Here is a 26,458-nt window from a genome sequence, read left to right as displayed (position 1 = left end):
ATAAAAGATTTACTAGTGACGGATATTCTTACTTCAAAAGTAAATCCAATCACTATAAAGATGGCAGACGGCCACTATATTTTTTACATGGGCCTTTAGTATCTTGCTGAAATCAATCTTTCTGATATGTGTGCTGTCAGTACTTTAACCCTGAAAGATGTTAAACATACAAGGACATTCATATAGTTGTTTATTCTTAAAGCGCATAATTTACTTAGTGACTTGTCTTTTCCGTAATTTTCTCAGAAAAACATAAAAATTAATAGGAATTCTGAGCATTCGATTTGTTTGATTCCTGCACACGAACAGTAGAAATCTGCGACATAACATGCAAAGTGACGAACGGTATAGTCAATATGATTTGCAAATAATACATAATTAGGTATTGTTCGATTCATAAGAGATGTATTTTTCTGAACAATCGCGACCAGTCTCACTGTAGAAAGCATTAACTTGATCTTGTGAGATATATCAGTTGACCTGGAATGTTTACTGATAACCCGTGATATCTAGCGACTTAGTGCACTCCTTATTTCCATACGCAATAGGAAATAAATGTGAATACTGTTTCTTCTTTTCTCTCTTGTAGCCCACGAATGGTACAAGTGGGTCGATGGGACTGGAATAGAGATGTTCGATGCGTGGGATGCCCCAACGGAACCCAATGGATATAGCCATGAGAGTCTGTGTGTTGAAATTCTTCGGAAGAAATTCTTGTGGAATGACCACTATTGCTACTCTGAGAGACGTTACATCTGCGAAATGAACTCTTTCATCCATTCATAAAAGATGAAACCAATTCCTAGATCATTGATTTCTCGCTAGCAACTGTGATTAGGGCTCGTCCCTGCGAAGATATGTTTGCACATCACAGGTTTCCAGGAATAATATTTGTTGTGCTATTTTGACGTGCAAAGTTGTAGTGCATAGCGTAACAAAACAATAATGGCAATGCAAGAGAAGTAACGCTACCAGATTTATTACAAAGGCAGAGATGCTGTATTATATATCGTATATCTATATTTTATTTATTGACTCATATCGTGTCATTATGATATTAAAACAGGCTCTGTAAAGTATGTTATACGTCACGCATTGCAGAATATATCATACCATTTCCATTCATGATAATGCTTAATTATTAAAACGAAAAATGATGTTCATGCACGTGCGCTGTGTTGTGTTGTATATAGTTTAGATTAAAATTCTGGCGTCGAGGTGCTTGGAACATGCCAGGGTTACTATGAAATGCTTTCGACTAAGAATTGCTTCTCATTTGCTGTTTGTATGTGTGGCTGTATGTTTGCTCCAGAAATAGGTGCCTCTACTTGTAAGCAGCATATTGGACGCTTGATATACATTTCATACTGTTTTGTGTTTGTGCAATAGTGACTCTAACTATGTATGTCTAAATAATCGTATGTCAATAATTGAATTAGTAATGATTCTTTGTGTTCTATGCATAAATATGCTTTAGGATACCTTTGTTTCTCATTTCAAGTAATTATAATCACAGTTTCAGATCTGTTGATAATATTCTTTTCAAAATAAAATGAAATAAACATTTATAATTATAAAATAATTGGAGTCTGGAACATTCCCATGGCATGCATGGTGTAATAAGATACCTATTTACGCCTTTCAAAATATAAATTACTGACTTGCTGGATGCTTTTGAGTATCCATACATAGCCATAGGTGCAGAAACAACTGTAGTAAACATTGAATTTAAAATCGAAATTCCATAAATTTTCTTATAATTTAATTGAATAATATTTTTAGCTCCCAGCCAACGAGATTTTACTTTCAGGAGCCCAAGATTGCTGATGTGCAGTGTGTCGGAAGCTGTTATCCAACCGGATGGCTGAATCTTACCGTTATAATTGAACAATACAAATAGACTCCCTAAGTTGTTGTGAATAATGGCAATCGATAACCTTCCGAGCACGGTGCACATAAGTAGAATAAATAACACAATAATAATTGTGAATGATAGATTTAGCTTTTGTCTTCTGAAACCATTTTTTATGTCTTCTGAGACCGTCCCGTTACGAAATACAATAATTATTGTTCTGGAAGAATCGACATCATTTTTCCAATTCTTATCAAATTGCTCAATTTGATATAATTCATGCTGTTAGTATATTGACAAGTCAATAGAATCAGCAACATCATCAGTGTATATTGAAACACAAATGTAGTACGTCTTCATCATCACAAAGCCCATCAGACTGCTCTATACACATATAATTTGATATTTCGTTTTAGGAATACCAAAAATGAAAGGTGGTTTTACGTCTTGTCTTGTGCCAATAATGCATTTGTAGTAGTCTTTTGATCAGTCGTGATCTGGCTATAAGGTCATGTTGTAGGTAGCACGCAGATATACATTATGCATTAATGTACTCACATTTATTAAGAACTTAAGAAGCTTTTACCTGAGCCGGGAGTATCAATCGTACACTTACAGAAATTTCGAGCTTTTTACCATGGTAAGAGTTTTTAGTAAAAAAAATTAACTCTGTGAAATGTGAAATATCCATGAAGAAATTGCAGATTTAATTTATAGGCTTTCACAAAAAAAGTATGGTGAAAATTGTTACCAACAGTGTACCACAAACACGTCTAGGCTCATGGACTTAAACTTTAAATTATCTGATCGGAATGGCAAAAGTCAAATTTCAGCAGCAGGATACTTGCGCTGCTTCCGTGTGCCAGTCCTCGACGTCAGTCAGTGTGAACAATGAAGAACTCAACCGAAGACAATAAACCGATTGCGTATGATTGTCGCACTTCAGCCTAGTGAGCAATTCACATAATGATCCCTTAGTTGCTACGATTTTTAGTCATATTTTTCGTGTATATGTCAGGATTGTGATACTAAATGCTATGGAATAGTTTTAGAAATGTAACTTCAGTCAGGCTTACACATGTAGCCACATATGATTGCAGATATATCTTGTTGGCGATACAGATATAGAGATGGATGAGCAGGAATCACTAATTTGTTTAATATAGCCATAAATGATTTGTTTTTATTCTTATACAGGTGTGTTAGGGTATCTTGCGCAAACACGCATACCGTTTATTAACTCGATGGCCAGGCCTAAATGGGTTACACCCGGGATTCAAATTGACCACGATATAAACAAAGTCGTGTGTACCAACGCCGATATCCATAGGTGTTTGTACACGTGGGTTTGTTTGTACCGCCATCATAAGATGGAATGTTACATCCTTTAAATTGGATACATTTTTTGGTAATTTTTGTGTTGTCGGTAATTGTTCTTAATCTAAGTTAATCGAAAATCATGTTTTTGATTGTATAATTTCTTATCCTTTTGCTTCTGCTCCTCAGGAATGTTACATTGGCACAGACAAAAATGGGTAATTTAGCGTCTTGCGCATTTTCGGGATGGATAGATTGAGTGTATACTCCAAATTCATTATAAGGAAGGGGATAGTAGATGCACCGACTAAAACTATCATGCCTTAATATTGCCAAAGCAAGAAATTAATAATTGTGATACTGCATTATCGAGAAGCTCTTCGACCATACATGTGTTTGTTTTGCTGATCAATTGAACACAATAAGGTTTACAACTAAAGAAGATTCATACAATTTTAAGATGTCAAGCCTTCCATTAATTTTCAATACCCTATATACTGTCTCGGATGAGTGGGATGAGAGCTCCACTCCTTTGGACGAGAAAACTGTTTGGTTTACCAGTAGCTGTGAGCTAAGAGTTAGTGGCCTGTCCAGATATTCTGGTGGCAATATGCCCTGTTTTCTTTAGAAGATATGCATTTCGTTTCTTATCAAATTACCTAATGTGAAAATGTGCAGAAATATTAGGTATCCATACGTGTTCATGTATGTTGGTACAATCGTTGGATTTTTTCGATTATAGCGAATCAGATTGTAAAGTCGAGTTGAAATTCTATACAGAGGACAGTTTTACCAACGTGCAATGCACAATGTCAGCGTTTTTCAGTGATGATTATATACAAACTTGCTACAATCAAAATTTCGTGCTACCGTTGATGGCCCTTTCTCCATCTCCGTTGAATCTACAGTGAACATACCACTGTAACTATCATTTTATTTTGGTGGAAGACAGTGGTATAAAAGGCCACTATGTATTGAATGTGGGTTTTATCCTGTAGGTTAAAACATGTTCAAGATCCCCTTGGACAAAATTTTGGATGATGCTTTCGTCCAGGAAGAGACTCTTTGAAATTTATGAAAATGATTAAACGTTTTCTTGCTTTTCATTTGATTTTGTTTATCGGTTATTGGATTAAAGGTACACTAGGAAGTTACCGATATATTATACTATAAAAACATACAACATGACAAAATGTAATTTCGATTGAAAGAGCAATTGACCGGGCGCCTCCAGCTTTTAATGTCCGAAAAGTAAGGCGAGACATTAGTCTGTAAGAAATTGCAAAATGCCATCACTATAAGAGAAAATTGCGAGACTGGAGCGAGAAAGTGACGCTTTCTCGCAATTGGTGAGAATCTCTTGTTATTCTCACCGCTGTCGGTGAGAAATTTTAATTCTCACTGGTGAGAAGTGAGAAATGCACTCCTTGTGAGAATAAAGTATGATAACAGATTCTCACCAGTGAGACTGGAAATTCTACAAGCACGGTAAGAATGGTAATTTTACGGTGAGAATGTAACATACTCATCATTTACTGGTGAGAATCAACCAGACTCACCATTCACTGGTAAAATTCAAGCAGACTCGCTGTTCACTGTTCACCAGTGACAGCGAGTCTGGCTGATTCTGAACCAGTGAACAGCAAGTCTTCTTGATTTTTACCAGTGAATGGCGAGTCTGGTTGATTCTCACCAGTGAATGATGAGTATTATACATTCTCACCATGCTTTGTAAGAATTTCCAGTCTCACAGGTGAGAATCTGTTTTCATACTTTATTCTCACCAAGGAGTGCATTTCTGGCAGCTCACAGGTGAGCATAAAAAAGCGTTATTTTCTCGTTCCAGTCCCGCAATTTTTTCCGATAGTGCATATAAATTAATTATTTCAAAACATAAAATAAATTTAAATACATCGCATCACATATAACTTTCACATTATAACATGTTAGGTCTGTTTTGTTGTGATGGCATAAGTATCTTGGCTGGGACATCTAGTGGTCTGCTGATTTGACAGACGTTTGGTGTTAATTTATTTATACTAGATATGATACAATATTGCTATTGAAAAAAATCCATATTTCCTCTCAAATACATGTTGGATATTTTGGTAACAATTTTGTTCTCTCCGTCCAGTTTCCACACACACAAACATGGTATAAAATGAAAAACGATTAGAAACCGACAATCACTAGAAAGTAACAATGATGGCCATGTTCTAACTGAACATGAGACTCTTGGACACACGTCGATATAATTATACAACTTTCCACATAAGTTTTAGAAGAACAATTAATCTATAAGCATTCGATCAGGCGAATGTTAAAAACACAAGGTACTAAGAGTCTCGAAAGCCTAATAAACGGACACAAAATAAACGAATTTTAACACTAGTGATCCTTAGGTGTCTCGTCATAGATTTCAGTAAGGTTATAACACCTTATCACAGCTTGATCTGGTAGTATTTCCACGAGTGACGGTGCGGGTAGTGTCACATAAGTCGAAAACAACTTTGATGCGACCCGCATCGACCCTCACTTGATATTTTCGTACCTACAGCCTGTCCTCCCTTATCGTCTGCTGAAGTAAGGCCTCCAGGCTTCAGTTGGTCGGGTCACTTGGCCGCCTCAAATCCCCAGCACCTTCGTTTTGTTAGTCCCAGCTAAAACGGTTCACCTATAGATGATAATTTTCTCTATCAATCTTTTGATTTCTTCCTTGTTAGTCCATTGGCATCATTAGGCTTGTTTCTCTTCTCTTGCCTCTTTTCAGATCAACTCGCTTGGCATCCAGATAAAATGTTTTTGCATTTAAGCCAGTGTATAAACTATAAAATCTGTAAGTCCGCAATTTGTTGATGGACTGCAGAATGCAGAGAAGGGGTAACCCTGCCTAGTCTGACTATCGCGCGGACGGGCTATCAAAAGTATCAGTATTATTACATGAGTGACAAACCATTTCTCAGCACATATCCTGAATATAGTTCAACCCACATTCTCCTCAAACACACACGAGTGAGTTCAAATGCAGAGGTAATATGCAACGAGCGACCCAAGAACTAATACTTTTTAAAGCTTAACACTTATTGAAGGTTTCGATACAAAATGAAAAATATATAACTACAAAGTGTCAGCTTCTGAAGACAATAACATATCAGCAAAGACAACAACAGCAATAAGTACATAGATCATATTCTTGCTTTTTAACAGAGTGAATTTTTGTTAATCCGTATACAAATTTTTCCACTTTGCTATCACTGTAGTCTCATTTATAAATATTTTACACAGTATAAAAAGCGTGGGGTCTGTTTGGAATTAATTGTGTACATATGACTTATCTAGACACTATGCTTTGAAAATTGCATACATTGCAATTGATAATATGTGATTGACAGCTGTATTATCTGTTGCTACTATTGCTAATACCATGTTAAGAATAGGGTCTATACCAAAGTATTTTCTTATGATATTTGTCCCAAAGTGCTGTACCTCGATAACAATGAAAAATGCTGTCTATTTTCCACAACATAAAACTTGTCAAATGAATAAACTCATTTCTTGCACTTATTACCCGAAATAAAATCCAAGTTGGGTTGTTGTAAACCACCATTTCTACTCCACATACCGTCAACATATGATCTCATAGTTTTTCTTTTCAATTAAATTCCAATACAATTTTGTTACCTTAATATTTGCATCAGTTGTAGTCACGTCCGTTTCAGTGCTTGATTCAGACAAAAGGCTAAGCAAGGTCTTAAAACGTTCGATAAGTATATTTGTTTTGTTATCTTCTCGAAATTTATTTTATTTTCTGTGACAATGTCCTTCACGAAAATAATGCCTGGTTGATCCACGCAGGGAAAAACAAAGTTTGTGTGTCAACAATCACTCTTTGAGTAAAGACCCTGCCATGTTTGGCACTTTCACCTACTTTTCAAGACATTCGCGCGTAAATAAAATCATTTCACTGTAAAAAGAAGGAAGAGCGTTGGTTTTAGGACAATCTTGAGGTTTTGTAAGTAATTATCAAACAAATGTGGTCAATATAATTTCTTGCTAAATACAAGTTTGGAATAAGTGTCCAACAAGGTTTTTCTCGAACAGGAATTTATAGTCAGTATTTAACAGTCTAACTGGATGCCAATTATCGAGCTTTGTTCTTTTATTCTTTTTATACGTAAATTTGAGGAGAGTAACGCGTTGGCTTTGACGAAGCATTCTTTTGAATAGACATCAGTGATTGACGGGTAAACGAGATCCAAAATTATTATAGAATCCCAGAAAGTTTGGACAAATTTAGGTCGGTAGACAATCTAATTCAGACGTTTAACATTTTTCATTATACAGACTGCACTTTGCACTTGTTTATGGACAAAAAGCTGTCTTAGAAACGTTCATCCTCATGTGATAACACATTACCGATATTAATTTGATCTAAATACTGTGCAATCATATTATCACAAGGTGACTTTCTAGAGCCGAACAAGTCTCGAAAATAATGTTCTTGTAAGTTGGTCGATAACCATGCAGAGACATGACATACCAGATGCCATTGACATCGTTTGTCAATTTTGTGTAATCCATAATATATACTTGTTTATGTAAATTAGCAATTATAAACAGTGCTGTCTTGAAATCAAAGTATTTTCACTTCTATTTCCTCCGCTGTAATTAACGCTGCGAGGCTGTGTTCAATGTGTGTTTAAAAGATTCATAGAATCACGTCCCTCTATCACCTTGATAGAATGCAGCGTTGCAGCGAAGTTTTACAGAACGAAAAAAAATTAGTAAGGGAAAGTACAAAAATCATTGTGTGGTTACTTTATTGATATTGTAAAGGGCATTGCCTGTCGGTAAACTGTCGGGATTTAAGGTATGGAGTCTACACAATATCAAAGTGTAATAACTAGCCATAACAAGTGTATTGAATCTTGCATTGTTAAGCACAATTCAGACGATTCTCCATACGAACAAAATCAAAATCAAAGGACAAACAACTGTTTGAAATGAAAAAGAAAACAATCTAGCACAAGGAAATTAGCATGCGATCTATCACAGTCTACGTTAGGTAAAACGATCTCTGAACCAGAGGAACGATACATTTACTCATCTTGCCTTTGACTGTCCTCGTCAATGTAGCCATTTTACAAACCTGTTGATCATCCCCTTTATTAAAGGTATTCGGTCACCTGTTTTTTCATAGCCAATCACAGATTTTACGCGGGTGGCCGCTTTTTAAAAAGGGCACCGCCACACGACCGGCCATTGCATACTTAGTAGCGTAGACCACTACGATGCTCTTTGACGTATCAAATATGGAGGACTGACTGCTACAGGTGTTACGTGGTAATACGCTAAGCCCCGCCCCTTTACAATATATGGAATATGCAAATTTACGGTGACCGTGTATCTTTAAGTCGTTAACGGGGTACCTTATGAGCTGTTAACGAGTTATTTGGTCAGGGCGATAAGCCCCAATGTTGGTGATCGTAGAACAATTAATGAAGGGGATTAGGGAGGGCAATTAACATATATGGACTGTTTTATTTGAAATACTTCACTAAGAGATAGTTAGAGTAAACACCATGTGAAGTGTTCCGTATCCACAGACCTATAGCAATATCCATTTTGATGGATTCTTACGGTATACAGCAGAATCCATTAGAGTATCCATTATTATCCAGTACTGAGAATCCAGCACCGGAATACATAATGGATTCCCCAGTATCCAGCAAAACTAAGGCTGTGGGGAATACATGCCAAAATCCATTTTGGATACTAATGGATTCTAGTGTCACAATGCATTGTGGGTCTAAAAAAACAGACCTGGCTAGATTTTGAGAATCCATAAAAGTATTTATGATGGATACTAGCCTTGCCAGTGTAACTGAAAGCACCGTCCCTCCACCCACTGTGGGATGGTGCTGAAAGTATGACTTCTACAACACTTTTTTATGCTGAGTGAAAGCGTTGCAAAAGTTGAAACGCCTTAAAAATATTACTACTCGTAAATTCGTTTTGCAATCGACATTGGCAGTGTCAAAAACGCTTTTTCCTAAAGATCCTATAAACATACAAATAAAACAAATTCCAAAACTTAATGTACGTCAAGAACTACAACGTTGCCGATAGAGGACTATGGCCTTTCATGATCAATCATTTGAGTCAAGACATGGATTGCTTTTATACTTATCAGCTTGAAACCCCCTCCCCGTTCAAATTGACCCCTCTCCTGCTGCAAGTTTACGTTTATCGATACCAGGTTTTGTTCGAGCTCGTTACAATTTGAGACGGTATATAGTGGACGGAATCGTTCATTACCATCTGTGTAATAAAACCAAACAAATACGTCATCGTGACGACAAGCTATACTCTCAAGAACTTGCGTCACATTGCCGAAAAAAAACTAAGAAAATGGCAGAAATGTAGAAGTGACCTCACTAGCAAAGGATGAAAAGCCAAATTTAAACTCTTATGCAATTGCATAAATTTGCATAAAGTTGGTCAGCTCCTGTACGCACCTTTATGCAGTGCATAAAGGTGTGTAAACATGGTGTCAGTGGTGGTGCCTATATGCATCTTTATGCACTTGTATAAAAGGATTTAATGGCTCACTAAAATTATGCACCTTTATGCAATCCAATAAATTTGCATAATTTTATGTGTGAGGTAAAGATTGTAAAACAACACTGAGGATGACAACTTACAGTCTCTACAAATTGGAAAGGACTATATGTGTTAAAGAATAGCTGGATGTATAGTGAGAAACATCTAGTCACTTCCCTGGGCTCACATTTCTAACGTTCACTCTACCCATCTGGAAACCATCTTGAAGGGCTTAGGGTTTGCACTTTGGAGTCCCCGCACTGTAGTAGACACATCCCCCTCCTTCAATTCTTATCATTTTGCAACTGTCTCTTTATCTTTCGACTGAAATAAAGCTTGCGTTTTGTATACCACATTATATATGTTGCTGCAGTCATGACGAAAATAGTGATAGGTCAGGCAATGGCAAGTCATGCAGGGCTCTGATTCATTGCTCCATTGTCTCAAGGTGTAAATAGCCATATGTCATTAACATATCAAGTTGCCATCGATATCGCCACAGCAGTTACACATGGGATACTTCCCTTTTCGTCACACATTGTTCATTCAAATTACAAATGTGTGGAGTCAGTAGATGACATCCTATCTTGTGATAGTACAGTATTTGGTAGCCGGTATCAGACAGTTTGTGTTCGTGTCGGCTACACAGACGATCCGCCCTCTTGCGAGTTCGACTTCGTGAAAAAAAGCTATGACCTGCGACCAAACTTGCTTATTTGACACATAACCAGGAGACCTGCATTACATTTTGCACCGGTATGTCATGAAGAGGGACTATGGTCAGGCAATGGCAAGTCATGCAGGGCTCTGATTCATTGCTCCATTGTCTCAAGGTGTAAATAGCCATATGTCATTAACAACAATCACGAGGACCCCCTTGAATTCATAAACAAAAGCGGTTTTTTTTTGCTTCAGTCACTGTTGCCAGAAAGTTTAACTGAAAATAGACTTTGTTCAAGTCTGCAATTTACATCAAATTCTTGTAAACTTGTTTTCTTTTAAAAGTTGATTGAACGCATTGTCATGGAGTTGCACCCGAAATCACATTTGCAGGATCGCTGTCAGCCATGGTCAGCCCTAACGCACTATGGATGAAAAAAGGAATGTCATATATTTGAAAGATTTTTGTGATGCATAGAAAATTATCAGTGAAGTTGTGTGTGTGTGGTGTGTGTCCCTGGACGTACCACAGATACGTCAATGGAGTGTCTTGCCCGTCCTCATCATGGCAACCATGCCACAGCTGAAAAGGCCACCGTCGACAAAGATAAAATAATAGGTGTGAAAGGGATTATCAGGTCGTCTGTACCCTTACATCCATGACTGCACCACCGTGGACGGTGACTGCACAGACTCCACTTCTAGTGCGTTCTACAACTTTTGAGAACGTCTACACTCAAAAAAGTAACTTGAGTAGTTTTGCGTGAAATAAAGATGACCGTGATAGCCGTGATTGAAACAACCTTTGTTTGCTGTCTTACTCGACCTCAGCCGACTACCATGGTAAAAGTCGGAGACTGCTGAGACGGGAAGACCATTATCAAATTTGAAAATTGTGAATGTATCGGTCATTTTATCCAGATGATTTAGTGTCCTTTTCGATATTAAGTGGGCGAACCAAGGCCCCCGGTATGCACTCTGTGGTCACAATGCATGTGCAGTACAATGGTACAGTCAGGGTGAAGTGTGCAACGCAGACAAAGGGAATTAATTGTTTGTGTATGCAACAAGCATTGTCAGGGCAGGGACGTGGACTCAATGTCGGAATGTGGAGGTTGCCTGATGTCCTCCCACATTAAGTGTATGGCATAATGTTATGAACACTCTGGTGCACGAATGCTTCAATCGTCGTTTGTGTGCAGAGGGTCTGTGGCTTGACGAAAACCCTATGATACAACTTCTCACTTGCATCGTGGGGGTTTCGCATAGTTACTATCAAGTCGCCTGTGCCCTGGCGAGTGCATAGCAATTATCTGGCGAATCGAATACCTTTCAAAATCGATCAAGGAATGTTTTAAAGTGCTGAGTAAAATTAAATGCTGAACACAGAATCGACAATACTGAAAATACTTTGCTGTAGCTGATGGCACAAGTAATTTGAAATACTCTCAAAGCGAACCTACTATAGTCTTAGTTTCCGTATGAATACATCGCTACAACCAACCATCAGTAAGCATGAATGTGAAAAGATACATCAATGCTGTAAGGTCAAATTATTTTGCTCTGGTAGGTAATTAAGATTGTCTTTTTTTAATTTTTCCTAGTGCTTCCTAGTGTACCAAGTATTTTCTGGCCAGATTTTAGAGTTGCAAACGTTGTATCTCGTATAACGGTGTGACCGCCAGGTTTGCCTATTGGGTATGTAAGTGTAAGAGTATCAGGGATAGACTTCTCCAAGTCTGTGGGCATATCAAAACATAATAAATTGAAGGACTAAACATCGGCAAACCGTTGTGCTAATGGTAGGCTATTCGTGGATCGTGGAGTGAATGTCGCCTGGTCAGCAAGTAACTCAACTGAAGAGAAAGCGCGACTGGGCCAGTCTACATCCGGGACTGTGTACTGTTAATAAATCCTTGGCTAAAATTTCCCAGGTTTAGAATAAAACTGGATCATATGTGCTTATCAGAGATCAAGAAGTATGACGCTTGATTTTGAAATACAAGTGCATGTTGCTTTCTAATGCTGAATTCTCATTGAGAAAACAGAACAGTATTAGGAACTTATCATGCTCTTCATATGCGCTGCAGGTTTCATTATGATCAGTACACTTTGTAAAACAGACTTTCAATTTACAGACATCAAAATATTTCTATATATTTCTGACATATTAAAGTACAGCGCCGGAGCGCCCGCTGAAAATATTAACATATGGATATCTCCGATATATATGTCTGATATGTGAAAGTCAAGCGCTGAAGGGCATGCTGAAAATATGTTTGATATTTTAAAGTAATGCGCCCAAAGGGCGCGCCGACAACATTTTAAACATACGGATATCTCTATTTATTATAGCCCAAACATGGGACCATGTGCCCGAGGGCAGGTGACCATTTGCCCGACTAAGGAGGGCAAATGACGTCGGGCAAATGGTCTCCTGCCCCGAGGGTACATAGTCCCATGTTTGGGCTATAATGTTTTTATTACATGCCTCTCTTACACATCTGTCACTCAAAATATTTAGATTTATTGGCAAATGATAATCCAATGCTTTATTTCCATCTTAGATGAAAATCCGTTAAAAATGAACGATTTCCATCATCGAATGACGCAATGATATATTTAAACTACTGTTATTCGGTTTATCAATTTTTTTTCTGCAAAATTTCCAAAACCGGATTTCATGTGCAAAACATGAAATTCGACATTTTTATATATGAAGTTGTCAAGCTAAAAATAGTTCCGGTTCACGTCCAATGATGACTATGCGGTCCGCGACGTCATCGACGAGTTACCATTGAATCCTATGGAGCGCGCGACGTTCGATATACGAGGCATGTAATAATGACATATATGTCTGATACATTAAAGTTTCGTGCTTGGGGGGGGGCCTCTGAAAAATATGTTTTTTTTTATTGTTATTAAAGTTAAGCACCTAAAGGGCGCGCCATGAATGCAAATTCAACTGAATGATGAAATTTGTCGCTTGCATGATGCATTTTAGGCAAGTATGAGCCCGTGTCGAAATTTTTAAAACACAGTGAACCCCGGCCCCTCCCTTATTGGGCATTCAAAAACATAGTGACCCCCCTATCACCATAGTCTAAAACAGGGTGACCCTCATGAGTCCACTGCCCCCCCCCCCGCCGAATAAACTGACCAGTCCCTTATTATGAATATTGTACGACTTTAGCAGTTATGAATTCCTAAGACAGAAGTTTTATAACAGCCTGGTAGCCTTATAATCCATCATAATCTTTCGCAAAATGTGCTCGTTCTTCAGACCGTGCTTCAACCAAATCAAAAATCGACTTGGGGTGAGTCAAGGCGTTTAGCGGCATTGCTCAGTGCTAGCTTCAAAGCTCGAAAGTTATTCTCGGAAGTAGGGCGGCAGCATTCGTCAGGGCCGGATTTTGCACATTATATGGAAAGCAGTGGTTATTTCTTCGAAAATATGTGATTGGACTGCGTACTTCTCTTTTGGGCCTTGGACTTTCGCCGCCTCGCCCCAAACGTCAATTAAAAACTAATCACAAGATAGTTCAGTCACGTGAATCTGTAAATTGTGATGCATCGATCTATCGTGATTAATTCTAAACTACCTAACGCATAACAAACAGGGTCGCAGTCAGGTGTTCGAGGACGTTCAGAAGACACCGTCAACTAGTTTAATGTCAGAGTTAGAGGAATTCTTTTTACTTGTTTCGAGAACTATCAGTGTACCGTACTGTTGCATATGAAATAAACTTTTAGACGATGAACTTCGAAGTTTTAAAATGTGCACAGTTTTATTAAAAACACTTTTCCGAAAAAGCGGGTGCATGGGAAAAGACACCGCGACTGGAGCGACAATTGCTCAAGAAAATGTCTTTCCACTTTCTACATTTACCTTCGTGTTCCATCAAATCCCACATCAAGTCATAGTAAACTCCGAGCTCAGTCCCGCATGTGAAATTGCAACCGTGACCCGATGATATACGATAATAGATTTCATAAAAAAAGTGCTAGAATTTCGCTTTTCCAGGCCCGTCAGTACAGGTTGGTAGATATTATATGAGTCCGATTTCAAACCATGTTCAGAATTGATGAAATAAGCAGATATGATCTCCAAAAACCGTTTTTTATTCAATTGATTCATCACCTTTTCGCGTAGACCTCGCTGTGTGTATCCACATTATCGTTCGGAAAGATACCAGTATATCTCCCACATACGTAAGCTGACATGGAGAACATCGTCAGAACTACAATATTTCTGCAATGTCTCGAAACATATTGCACCACCTTGGTGAATGATACACGTCCTTGTATGTTCGTCAGAAACTAATTTCAGTAGGTTAGGATACGACATCGGTCAAATGAGGATGAAATATTGTACTGCAGTTCTTTCTTTCAATTTATTTTTCTTTGTATATGGACTGTATTATTCTCAATTCCCTCCATACTATTTTTGAGCATAGCCGGCGTGTACATAGCAACATTGTTGGTGTTGAAATGAATCCAAATCTAGCTATTGCAACAGTAAGAATGTTGTATGTACAATAAAGAAAGAGAATACAAGATGCACGATTGGCTGTATCTGCAGATGCACTATCAATGTTAATATCAATGTTTTACTAGCCACTTTGCACAGTTCAACCCGTCTACACACGCACATACATATCTACCAAAGCAAGATCAGAGAAGAGATATCGTTTATCTCTGCTACCTCCATGGTTTATTTAAAATAGTTAAATATGAATCACATGCAACAAACGAATGAATTCTTCAAACCGTCCTCAAAATACAAGCAACAGGCCTATAGGTCTACTTCGTATGACTCACACACGATTATTTCCCAAAGTTTTAATTAGGCCAAATAGCTGCTATTTTTTACCATATTGAAAAATATCTCGCCAAATATCCGGCTCAGTGCTCTGGTTAGGCACGTCTGTATGCCTAACACGGAATATTCATGAAGATAAAAAATGCGTAAGCTGCTTAGTGTACATGCACAGGGGCTGGACTGCAGCCTGATGCTAGGGGTCAATGTGTACAATGATGTACCTTTATCTGGCGAAATACGAAAATATGGTTCAGTTAGCAATATTTTTGTCTAACGAGAGCAAAAAAAAATAAACATTTTCTTCAAGATTGAGTAAAAACATGATAGTTATAATCAAATTTTTTGCAAAGTTCATTTCGTGAATACTTGAGCACTTAAGGAGTCATACTCAGAAGACGCCATTGTTACGATCGGCGTCGCGTCGCGTCGCGTCGCTTTCATCGGTACATCGAACCATTCCTACCCCGTGATCGTGCCGTCAGTTATCTTCAGTTGTCGATATTTTAGCTTCTACTGACATGTCCCGTCGGTGTTTAGGAATGTATGCTAAAGAGTCTACCCTTGAATTCCTGGACCATCTCGACGACTATGCTGTACGTTTGAATCTAGTGCCAGTGTGTCATCGACCGTGTCATGCAGTTACGACATGGTCCGACAACTTTAAGCTTTATTCTCCGTTCAACCAGGACGAAACTCGCCAAAACGGAAGAGAGTACCTCTTTTCCGCACCAGCGATAGGTCAACACACACTTCAAGCCCTCGATCGTCGCTGAGTCCTGCATCAGCTGGACGGCTCTCGTGTACACTACAATATTATGTACCAGGTATGTATAGCTGCTGTCTTATTTTTAACCAGCCCAATTGTGTCTAAGAATATACGTCTACTCCTTCTTGTATAAACGTGTTTAGCAATGTCTGCATCTGGCAAAGTATCTAACGTTTGTTTGGTTTAAATCATCGATATTCCTGATAATTTCAATGAACATCAAATTTCCAGGTCACTTTATGCTAATTTGACTTTTAGTGGTATGCACCCCGCCCGGGATGACTGTTGATTCATGTCAGGGACCGGACAAAAATTAAGGGCGGGGGAGGGGGGATTGGTTGGTGTTTTAAAGGCCTGTGTTGGCACCAGATTGTCTCACCAGAAAATTTACACACCAGATTACAATTCCAATGGAAAACAACAGGCTATCACCCCTCCATAGTCCTCATGCATACTAGAACAAACGCAATTCCAGGGATCAGCAAAAGTGCCTTTTTAAATCCATGGAAAATAATGACCCTTCAAAAAGTGTTAGCAAGAAAATGATTCTCCCTCCCAAATTTTGTATGACCTGTGAGTCACAGTCTGTATAAATGATATCTTAATTATTGACATATAAGTTCCATTTGACTTTGAACTTTTAAAGAATACCTTTAACCAAATAGAAATAATCAGTAGAGTGAAAGTTGAATATCATATTTGTTGTTCACATCTGCTCTTTAACCATCATGTACATTAATATCAATTGCCAAACATTAATAAGAGCACAGGTCTAGCTTGTGTTGTATTTAAGCAATAAAGCACACCCAGCGACGGTATACTACAAGATTTTGACCAGTTCATGGCATATATGCATGAGTGATAGCGAGTGCATATTTGAAGTGAAATGGTCAAAACTAATTAATTTATAAGGTTATAAATAGTGCAAAGTAACATGACATAGCTGTTAATGCCCCACTAGCTGTAAGTCGTGAAATTTGTTGACCTCAGAATATGTTCCCATTTTTGTCGTGGTTTTCTCTGAATTCTACCCTCTGAAGGGATATTGGCTTTTACTGCATTAGGAAACATTCCTTTGAGAAACATTTAAACAGTAAACTCAAATTTTAATAGCCATTTTGATTATGGCCCTTTTTTAAAAATTGGTAATATTAACAAGGAGAGAGAACATACAATGTCACAGTTGAAAACATTCACCTCTAGGGTGAACATTCAATCTAGGATGTCAAAACAGCAGGACAATCATGAATGTGGGCCCGTACTCCTGTCCCAAGGGGGTCATTTAAGAAAATCAGGGGCGGCCATTGTCAATATACATGTAAAACCCTTGAATTTTCTGTGGAAAATACTATAGTCTATCAATATGTGACCTAAATAAAGTAGTCGATATATCGAATTTTATTAAAACCCTTTTCCTGCCAGACAGTATCCCTTCCCCATCAGCCAAGTCAGTAAAAACCAGTATTGAGCCAAAACATGACATATTTTCACCCACTTGGCTTGGTCTGTTATAGCATCTTTAGTCCAAAAGAATCAAGTTTACAGTTTTCAACAGCTTTCAAATGTACAGTATTATGATAAAATACACCACAGGGCTTGAAATACTTTTTTTCAACCACCTGTCCACTGGACAAGTCAAAATAAAAGTGCCTGTCCCAATGAGAAAAGTACCTGTCCCAATGGCATAATTTATTCCAAGAAACTATACTTATTTCAACTCACCGGAGACAATGTCCAGAGAAATTGATTAGAGTTCAAAGTGAGTTGTGAGAACAGGAAAATTGTAGTGTGTAGTTTATGACTGTACGTTGAAAGGATAAATTGAAATTTCATTTAGTGCCCCTAGAACATGAAGGTGTGTTTGAAGTTTAATTTAGTGCCCCTGAGAACAAGAAGTGTGTATGCACAACTATTGTTTGTTAGATGAGGGACAGTCCATTTAGAGTCGACAGATGAGCCGTTTCTGGTCGTCCGCGTTGTCTCTCCCTCCCCCACCCCATGGAGAATGGTTCTTGGAATTAGCTCATCATCCGCTCATTCTTTTCTATATGTTACTCAAAAATTAGCACTTTGAATTATTTTTCGATAACCATTCTTTGTTATAAAAAGATTTATCCATATTTTAAAACCAGCGTTGCAATGGCTAAATATGCGGAGCAATTACGTCATGCAATTATCTTCGGGCATTTGAAATAAAACATCGCTTTTTTCAAGTGATAATATCTAAGTTGCAATTCTGATCGAAATGTTTTGGCAAAAAATACAATCATTTTGGGAGTTCATTTCGTCATGAGGCGATATCGAAGATGTGTTCAGCTTCAAACATGGCCTCCCGTAACGTTGTAACTTATACCTTTGAGCTACCAAAAGAGCCATGCTTGTACAGCTTCCTTCTGTAACTGGTGGAGCCACGTGCCCTTCTTTTACTTCTGAATTTATCGATGTGTCCGTTTATTTGTCAGAAACACCAAGTTCGAAATCCTGGAGTTCGAAGTCGCTGAATTCCGGTTCAAAGTTATAAGGTTGAAGGCAAAGTGTGTCCATTGGGCAGTAGCTCAATACAAACGTACAGTAGATAAGACCCCCTAGCGATACCCCCAACTTCCTCAACCAAACACGAAACTTTGCATCATCTAAGGCCAAGCCTCTCTCAAGGAATTCCGATAAGTGGCGCTTCCATATGGCGAAAATTGCGTCATACACATCAATTAATAAAACATAAATTTCCAGGAGAATCATTAGCACATTTCTCATCTCTTCATCATGAATGTTACAAAAATAATCTACTTCAACTTTTAAAGGCAGGTTGATATTTGGGTGGACTATCCCTTTAACATTTCACACTATGACTGAGGTGAAGTGATGACCTTTGGGGAGCCCAACTTCACTGCGCGAATGAATGAATTACATGCATTTGCGTGAACTCTGTGTGACCAAACCATTCAGAGAATGTTGCGTCCTGAGTGGTGCATCAAATAGTGAAGTACATGTAAGGGTCATTCAACATCTTATAGCATGAATTGCACAATGCTCTGTGCAGTTATGTGAAGATTTCAGTACAGATATGCACATTATCCAGGGTTTTTGCTCGTATGAATGGTGATGGGATTTAATGTTAGGGCAAATATTTAATCACATTGCAATCTCTATCTTGGCCAAAGTTGCATGTATAGTCCCAGTGGGTAGTGAATAATAAGTGTATACATCACCAAAATCAGTACATTCTCACAAACTTATTTCGGTTTGAATGTAAAATAAAAAAAAACAATGCTAGAAGATACAGCTAGTAGGGGCTTTAAGTTAACATGAGATTAATTCTAATCTTACCTAAACATGATATGTCATTTTATTTTGCATCATTTAATTTTTAAATTTCTAAATTATTTCTATTACTGCTGAAAATGAAATGTGGTGTTATTTTCAACATGCACATTTTGGATATTTATATGACCATGGATGTAAAAAGAGTCAATTTTCATCAATGGTCTGACAGTCTACAAGCTCTGAGATACTGCAGGAATGCATAGTGCAGCGTGAATCCAATTATGTTGAGCCTTTTAGGCCATGAAAATGCTTGATATATTTCTGATTCAAATGTGTCGATGGACTGTCAGATTAATATGGTTATTCATCGTCATTATTGTGGCTTGAAATGTGATTCATCATCTGTGTTTGAGATAATTTGATTTTTCTTGGTAGGTTTTTTAACTTTTTTTTATATTCTTGCAAGTTGCAGGTCCCCTGGAAGTACATGTATTTATTAGGCGTTGAACAAATAGGGAAAGTGTAGTGCCCAAAGGAATGACAGTCACACAAAAAGGCATGCCAACAACTGGGAACAATATGAGAGGTATGTACTCTACAAAGTATGCACTGATAAATTTTTAGTCTAAAGTAGTGAACTTTGAAGGGCAAGTTAACCAAGCACCAGTGTTGGTGAATTATAGTACATGAACATGGTTAAGCAGAACCAATACAACACAAAGTAAGACAATTCTACTCAGTTGACCTTTGATGTTTGGTTATATTTGCAGGGCACCTAACAGCCATAAGCAACAAAATCTGCCTTTATAATCTTCTTTTGAAGATACAGATGTAATTGATAGTGATGCAGCTTAGCCCATGTCAAATTTTGAAATCACAATGAAATGTGTAAACCCTGCAATTTTTATAGAGAAGCAGAGTGTTGAACAACTTAAGGGGGTTCTTACATGAGTTCCAAACTCAAATGTACATGATGACATACAATAATTGCATAGTCAAATCTAAGAAATGTTCTTTTTAACTCTGTCTCCAAACACTTGCCAAATATTATTGAAGGAATCCATGAAGTGTACTTTATGAACTTTGTATGGGAAACAAAACATCTAAACAATATCACAAGACAAACTGTCGTTGGAGAGTTTGTTGCAAATTGTGTAATGAAAGATGAAACAAGCTTCTGTTCTGATAACATGTTCCAGATTTCATGACATGCTCAAAACCATAATTTTATCTTTTACTAAAATAGTATGAAACTATTTTCCTGTAAACATGTACTTCGTTCATACAGGCAAAAATTGAAACGTTTCAGCGACTTTATTTGTGATTTGTAAACACAGGGGATTAATAGTTTGGGTCCGCTCGTGTCCATACTCACAAAATTAAGCCATTGTTTTGATATTTAAGACGTCTTAATGCGCCCTCTCGAGTTCAAAAGGTGTGTATGGCCAAGCATACTGTGGATAAACTCACAACTCACAAACCTCGCTTCAAACAAATTACGGTATCAAAAAACCACCAACGGAAGACTTAATAGAAATGCTTTCACTAATTCTAAAACACAACAGTTTTGAATTTAACAAGCGATACTTCCGTCAAACCCGCGGCTGCAGCATGGGATCGAATGCGTCGCCGGAAATCGCCGACATTGCTTTTCATGAACTTGAAAAGAAAATAATCGTAAACAACAACAACAACATTCACTTCTGGAAAAGATTCAGAGATGATGTCTTTGCAATCTTTCTGGGAACACAAACCGAACTCACTAATTTCATTCAAAAAATCAACACAATGCACCCAACGTTTAAGTTTTCATACGAAAACTCAACACAAGAAATTACATTCCTAGATGTAGTAGTTTTCAAAGGTGCAAGATACCACAAAGAAAATATCCTCGACATCAAAACACATACTAAACCAACAGACACATTCCAATTTCTACATAGAGAATCGTGTCACCCGACAGCAACATTTAATGGCTTTATCAAAGGTGAAATCCTTCGATACGCTCGCACTTGTAACAACAATGACGACTTCACTAAAAAAGTCGCTCTCTTTAGAAATAAACTACTCGACAGAGAATACACAAACAACGAAATTACGAATATAACAGACAAAATAAACCACAGTATTCGTAATACACTAACAAACCGTACAATTACACGTAAAGAAACATCAAACAAACTCATCTTCAGTACAACATACAGCCCCTACATAAAAACAAAAGATCTTAAAGCAATTCTTTTGAAACATTGGGCCGAACTGGAGAAGGACTCAACTCTAAGGAATATATTCCAGAATCACCAATCATTGCCTACAAGAGAAACAAAAACCTAAAAGACACACTAGTCAAAACAAAATTCACAGAAGTGGAGAAACAAAAAACAAACAAACCAGACCACCAAATGCACTCACAACGAGACCCAAACATTGATATTCTTGCCTCGCTATTCGATGAGTAAGATCACTAAAACACATTAAAATAATTTTTCACAAACCAAACAAAGGAAAGAATCTACATTGCGACTGATGAGAAACCACACTCGGGTTTCGAAACGCTAGCGTCAAGGGGCCACTCTATCAACTTTGTAACACCATAGGTCCGGCTGCGTCTCGCCATAAGCTTTCCCCACACAAACAAAACATTACCGTACACACTAATCCAAACTTCCCTACAAATATCCGAGGCGAAACAAACATTTTTTATTAACACAAACAATCGGATAAGAATGTAGGAACACATTTTTGAAACGAACCAAACACAAACTCGACACAAAAACATTTGGATAGTTAGGTGGGGAGCCTCTTTCACACTTTATACATTCGAAATTAGCAAGCTTATCTCGTCGTCGGACCAGTTATTACCACGAGATGTAGTACTGTGTTCGGCAGCCATTGCGAAAGTGAATATGTATGTTGGTTGTTGTTTGTTTTATGTTACAAATACCTGTCGCGTGAGGGCGTTTGAAACGCCTCTGAAGCGTCTCAGTCTGTCCATACAGCGATTTGCGGATAGAGTTAATCCGTACAACGGCTCAGGTCGGGCCGACTGAACCGTCTCAAATCTGAAACGCTTCAGAACCACTTCGGAGTGTCCATACATGACTTTTTGTGCCAGTATTGGCCCAGAACCGTTTCAGAGACGTTTCAATGGCCTGTGTATGAACGGCATATTAATCTTAAACTATAATCCAGTGGGGACTATGTCATACTAAACTTACCTGTTTATCATATTGAAAAAAATCTACTGGGGCCACGGAGCGAATTTAAAAAAAACAACAAAACCAAACAGAAGCAGTGGAATGATCATTAGCGTGCAAGGTCGCTGTATTATATGTCAGGGTAAAAAAATTGTAGCTTTGAAATTTCTGGACGGTACAAAAGGCTCAGTGGTACGAATGTTCATTCATTGTTGACATCGTATCGATCTGATTGACACTACAGATGTTTGATCGTGCATGCCCTCATGATTGGCAGGTGTTTGAAAGTTTTCACATATTGTTCTTTGGATGCTTTGAACACGTCCACAGCATCGCAGCAGTTTTGGCATAAAAAAATCAACTTACAATGGAAACAATGAGAGAATTTCACCAACAAGGTGATGCCACAAGTATTCACAAAAGTAATATGTTGGAATGGGTTGGGTTGGGGTTCACTTTAAATTTGAAAAATGCACAGGGGTCATGTATTTTTCCAACACCATTGGAGTCACTTAATTTTCTTAAGTATTTGTCCTGTTAAAAAAGTAGTTTAAGTGTTCAAAAAAATTTTTGGGAGATAAAATGATTCGCTGCATTATTTCACTCTCAGTAGTCATTTAACTGTAAATCTGAACAAAGTATAATTATCTGTCACATAAACATCTTGCCTTGGCAACTCTGGAGCTTGTCTTATTGTAAATCAAGCACACTGAGGGCAAAGAACAATTTTTATTACTTACATATTAGAGATATAGCAAGCTTTTGTCAGGGAAAATATTTAACAGTGACCTGTTGACCACTAGTACCATGAAAAGTGAAATAAGTTTAGTTGAAATTCCAATATCATTACTGTTGTCCACATCTGAACCTTCAAACACCCTATTTGAATCAAGTACATTTGTATCAATTGTCAAACACCTCAGAAAGCACAGAATGTGTTTGTTAAGCTTTGTAAAAAAATTATTCGTAGTTTTCTCATAGACTCCAATGTATAGTGAATCTACATTTCAGTGAGATTCAGAAATCAAATTTCTTGCATACATATCAACTTTTAACCATTCTAGTCTAATGAAGTACTTTCAAATGAATTATCAAAGGTCTATAATACACAGATTTAAACAAAAACAAACTAAATGGATAATGTACAATTCTGATGATTTATTCTGTGTGTCGTTATTTACAGAAATTGAAGGACGTAAACGGGGCTATCCAAGGACTAGCATGAAGCTGAAGACATTTGATAGTTGTGTGTGTTTCTTCTGAGGACAGTGAGCATGACAGAAGTTGCAAGGGTGGTGACTTTATTCGGAGACACTTGCCATGGGATAGAGAAAGAAGTGAAACTGCGTACAGTATGGAAAAACGCTTGCATCAAAGGAAATGCATATTGAGGCTACCTTGCATTGAGGACGTGGCCTCAATCAGACCAGAGCCTGAGGATGAGGATGGTGGGCCATGAGCCGTTATACAGACAAATGACAATATCAACAGCGCTGACAACTCATTACAGGACAATGTTTAATGTATAAGCATATGTTTTTGCATTTTCTTGATTCTGCTAAAAGCTCAATGATGCATTTTTAGTTTTGAACAAGACCACTCAACTTTTTAATTTTATTGACTAGATACAGGCTGTACTCATGTTATTACACCGACCGAGTCACAAATAGTGATTATTTGTATAATTGAATTTTTGGCACTTTTTAGCTCATATTTGGTTTTATATATAAATACCAAAAGAGCTTATATGATGACTGTATGTCTGTATATTTGGGTATGTGCGGATGTATGTCCGTCACACACAAAGGCTCCCATACCGCCAAAGCTACCATCTCAGTATTTGGTGTACAGGTAGATGTAGGGTTGAGATGTGAATTTGTTCAAATGAACATATCAGTGTCAAAAATGTGCAAATGAGGTAAGAAAAAGGGAAATTCTGCATGTGTGCAGGAGTTACATGCCAGTAAGAAACAGGCAAACTCCACTTATCTTGAGTCATTTCCTGTCATTGTTTATGAACTGTTACATATTAACAGAACTGCCTAAACCATAGACAGTAGAGGGGAGGAAGACCGTCAGTAGAGGGGAGTTGTTTATGAACTGTTACATATTAACAGAACTGCCCAAACCATAGACAGTAGAGGGGAGGAAGACCGTCAGTAGAGGGGAGGAAGACCGTCTATGGTCAAACTAAGAGGGGCTAGCTGCCTTTCAGCTATGCATGTTGCTAAAGTTGACCTCCAGTACCTAAAATTTCAGACCTTAATTACTTTTGTCATTCTTGTTTTTCTGGTTTAAATATTTCTTGTTGTTTTTCTGGTTGTACTGTGCAGAAATCATTGTCATAACATCAACGTAGAATTTTCCTGCGCTGAACAGATAGAAACAACATTTATTGTTGGTCTTTGTTAACCATACTGGTATGTACCAATTCTGATCAAATTTGAGCGACACCGTATAATTGCGGTTTTTTTTCTATTCTTGGTCAAGATATCTTCTCTGAGACCACAACTCCAACTGATTTGAAAGTTGGTGTGGAGGTTTTTAGGGTACAGCTCAGTAAGACTTTCAAATTGTGGTGAAGTTTGCATAATTGTATTTTTGGCAAAATTTTTACCATTGTCTTTTGCCTTGTCTTTTTTTTTAAATCGCTGCTACAATTGTACAGACGTTCAATGAATGACTTGAAATGTCGGTTTCAAAAAATCTGGTTATATTATTGTTTGTGATTTTTTTTCAGAAACCACAGCTTTTGTTTAACACATGTGTCAATTATTGTAAATATTTTATTGGAACAGTATTGTTCAGTGAATAAAAAAGACATTATTTTTTTAATTGCATAACAGTTGTATGAACTTAAATTGTTGATGTATGAGTAAAATGAAAGAACACTAGTATATCATGAGAATACCGGTAATACATTTTAATCAATAATGGTAGATATTGTGCATACCATCCTATAGCAATATGCCTGCACATAATTCTGTGACCAAATGGAAGAATGCAGAAAAGATATTAAATATCCACGCTGTACATATTGTATCAACTTGGACCTGTTTGTTTCCCCATAATAGAACTAACTGCCCCATATCTATTTTCTAAGCATGTCCATGCATCATTACCAGTGTAATTGTTGATAATTGCACTGAAGTAAGGCCTTTTGAAATGGATCTGTCAAAAATAACATAAAGGATACAGAGGCCATGTTTAGAAGCAGAATACAAGGTTATTTTGGTATACAATTATGAAAATAAAATGATGAAACAGTACAAAATGTGCAAAAGGTAAGGTTACTGTTTCAAGTAAATACCGATTCATGAGAAATTCAAAGAATTAAAAGAATGACAGCAGAGCAGTGATATTTTATGCGATTTCATGCAGGTACCATGGGAAAATTTAAGGCAAGAGGGTGGATTCCCATGATCACTAATTTCACGCAGAATCCATTGAAATCCTGCACAGGATTATTCAGGAGACAGTCTTATGGAATCCATTAAAATGCTGTAATGGATTCTGCTGTGGATTCTAAAAGTGTTCCGTATATAGAAGAATCCATAATTGGATACCTTAGGATTCCCTGAGTACCCACAATGGATATCTCTGGATTCCCTTGGATTCTGATTGAATCCACGGAGGAATCCACAACAATGCTTAATGGATTCAGCTTTTTCACATAGTGAAAGGAATAAGCACACACAAGACACAGGTAAGGCTTGTGTAACGAAAAAAAGTTTAATACAGGTCATAACTTCTATTAGACGAATATTGCTTGCAGTACGGTGTGGTCAGAGGTGTGTAGAGGTGTGTGTACCAAAAGCGAGATACGATTTGCATGCGCATGCTCTGTTCGCTCTCAGTAAGTAGATCCATGCTATGCCAGGACTAGCCTGCCTGTCGTACTGTCATTGGCTGTTGTTTTCGTTATCACAACTTATCAACACAACAGTTTGTTGAATATCATTACTTCAATTTCCTTC

General features: G+C 37.6%; 1 long non-coding RNA gene across 1 annotated transcript; it reads left to right on the top strand.

Annotated features, from left to right (window-relative positions):
- The first annotated feature begins 15,875 nt into the window (after positions 1–15,875).
- LOC139114227 (uncharacterized) lies at positions 15,876–24,207 on the top strand. The gene is made up of 3 exons (XR_011547830.1): positions 15,876–16,078; positions 19,757–19,870; positions 23,665–24,207. It is a non-coding gene; the product is annotated as an uncharacterized lncRNA (long non-coding RNA).
- Positions 24,208–26,458: the final 2,251 nt, after the last annotated feature.

This window comes from Ptychodera flava, chromosome 16, assembly GCF_041260155.1.
Source record: "Ptychodera flava strain L36383 chromosome 16, AS_Pfla_20210202, whole genome shotgun sequence".
Classification (NCBI taxonomy): domain Eukaryota; kingdom Metazoa; phylum Hemichordata; class Enteropneusta; family Ptychoderidae; genus Ptychodera; species Ptychodera flava.
This window is presented reverse-complemented; position numbering and strand designations above follow the sequence as displayed.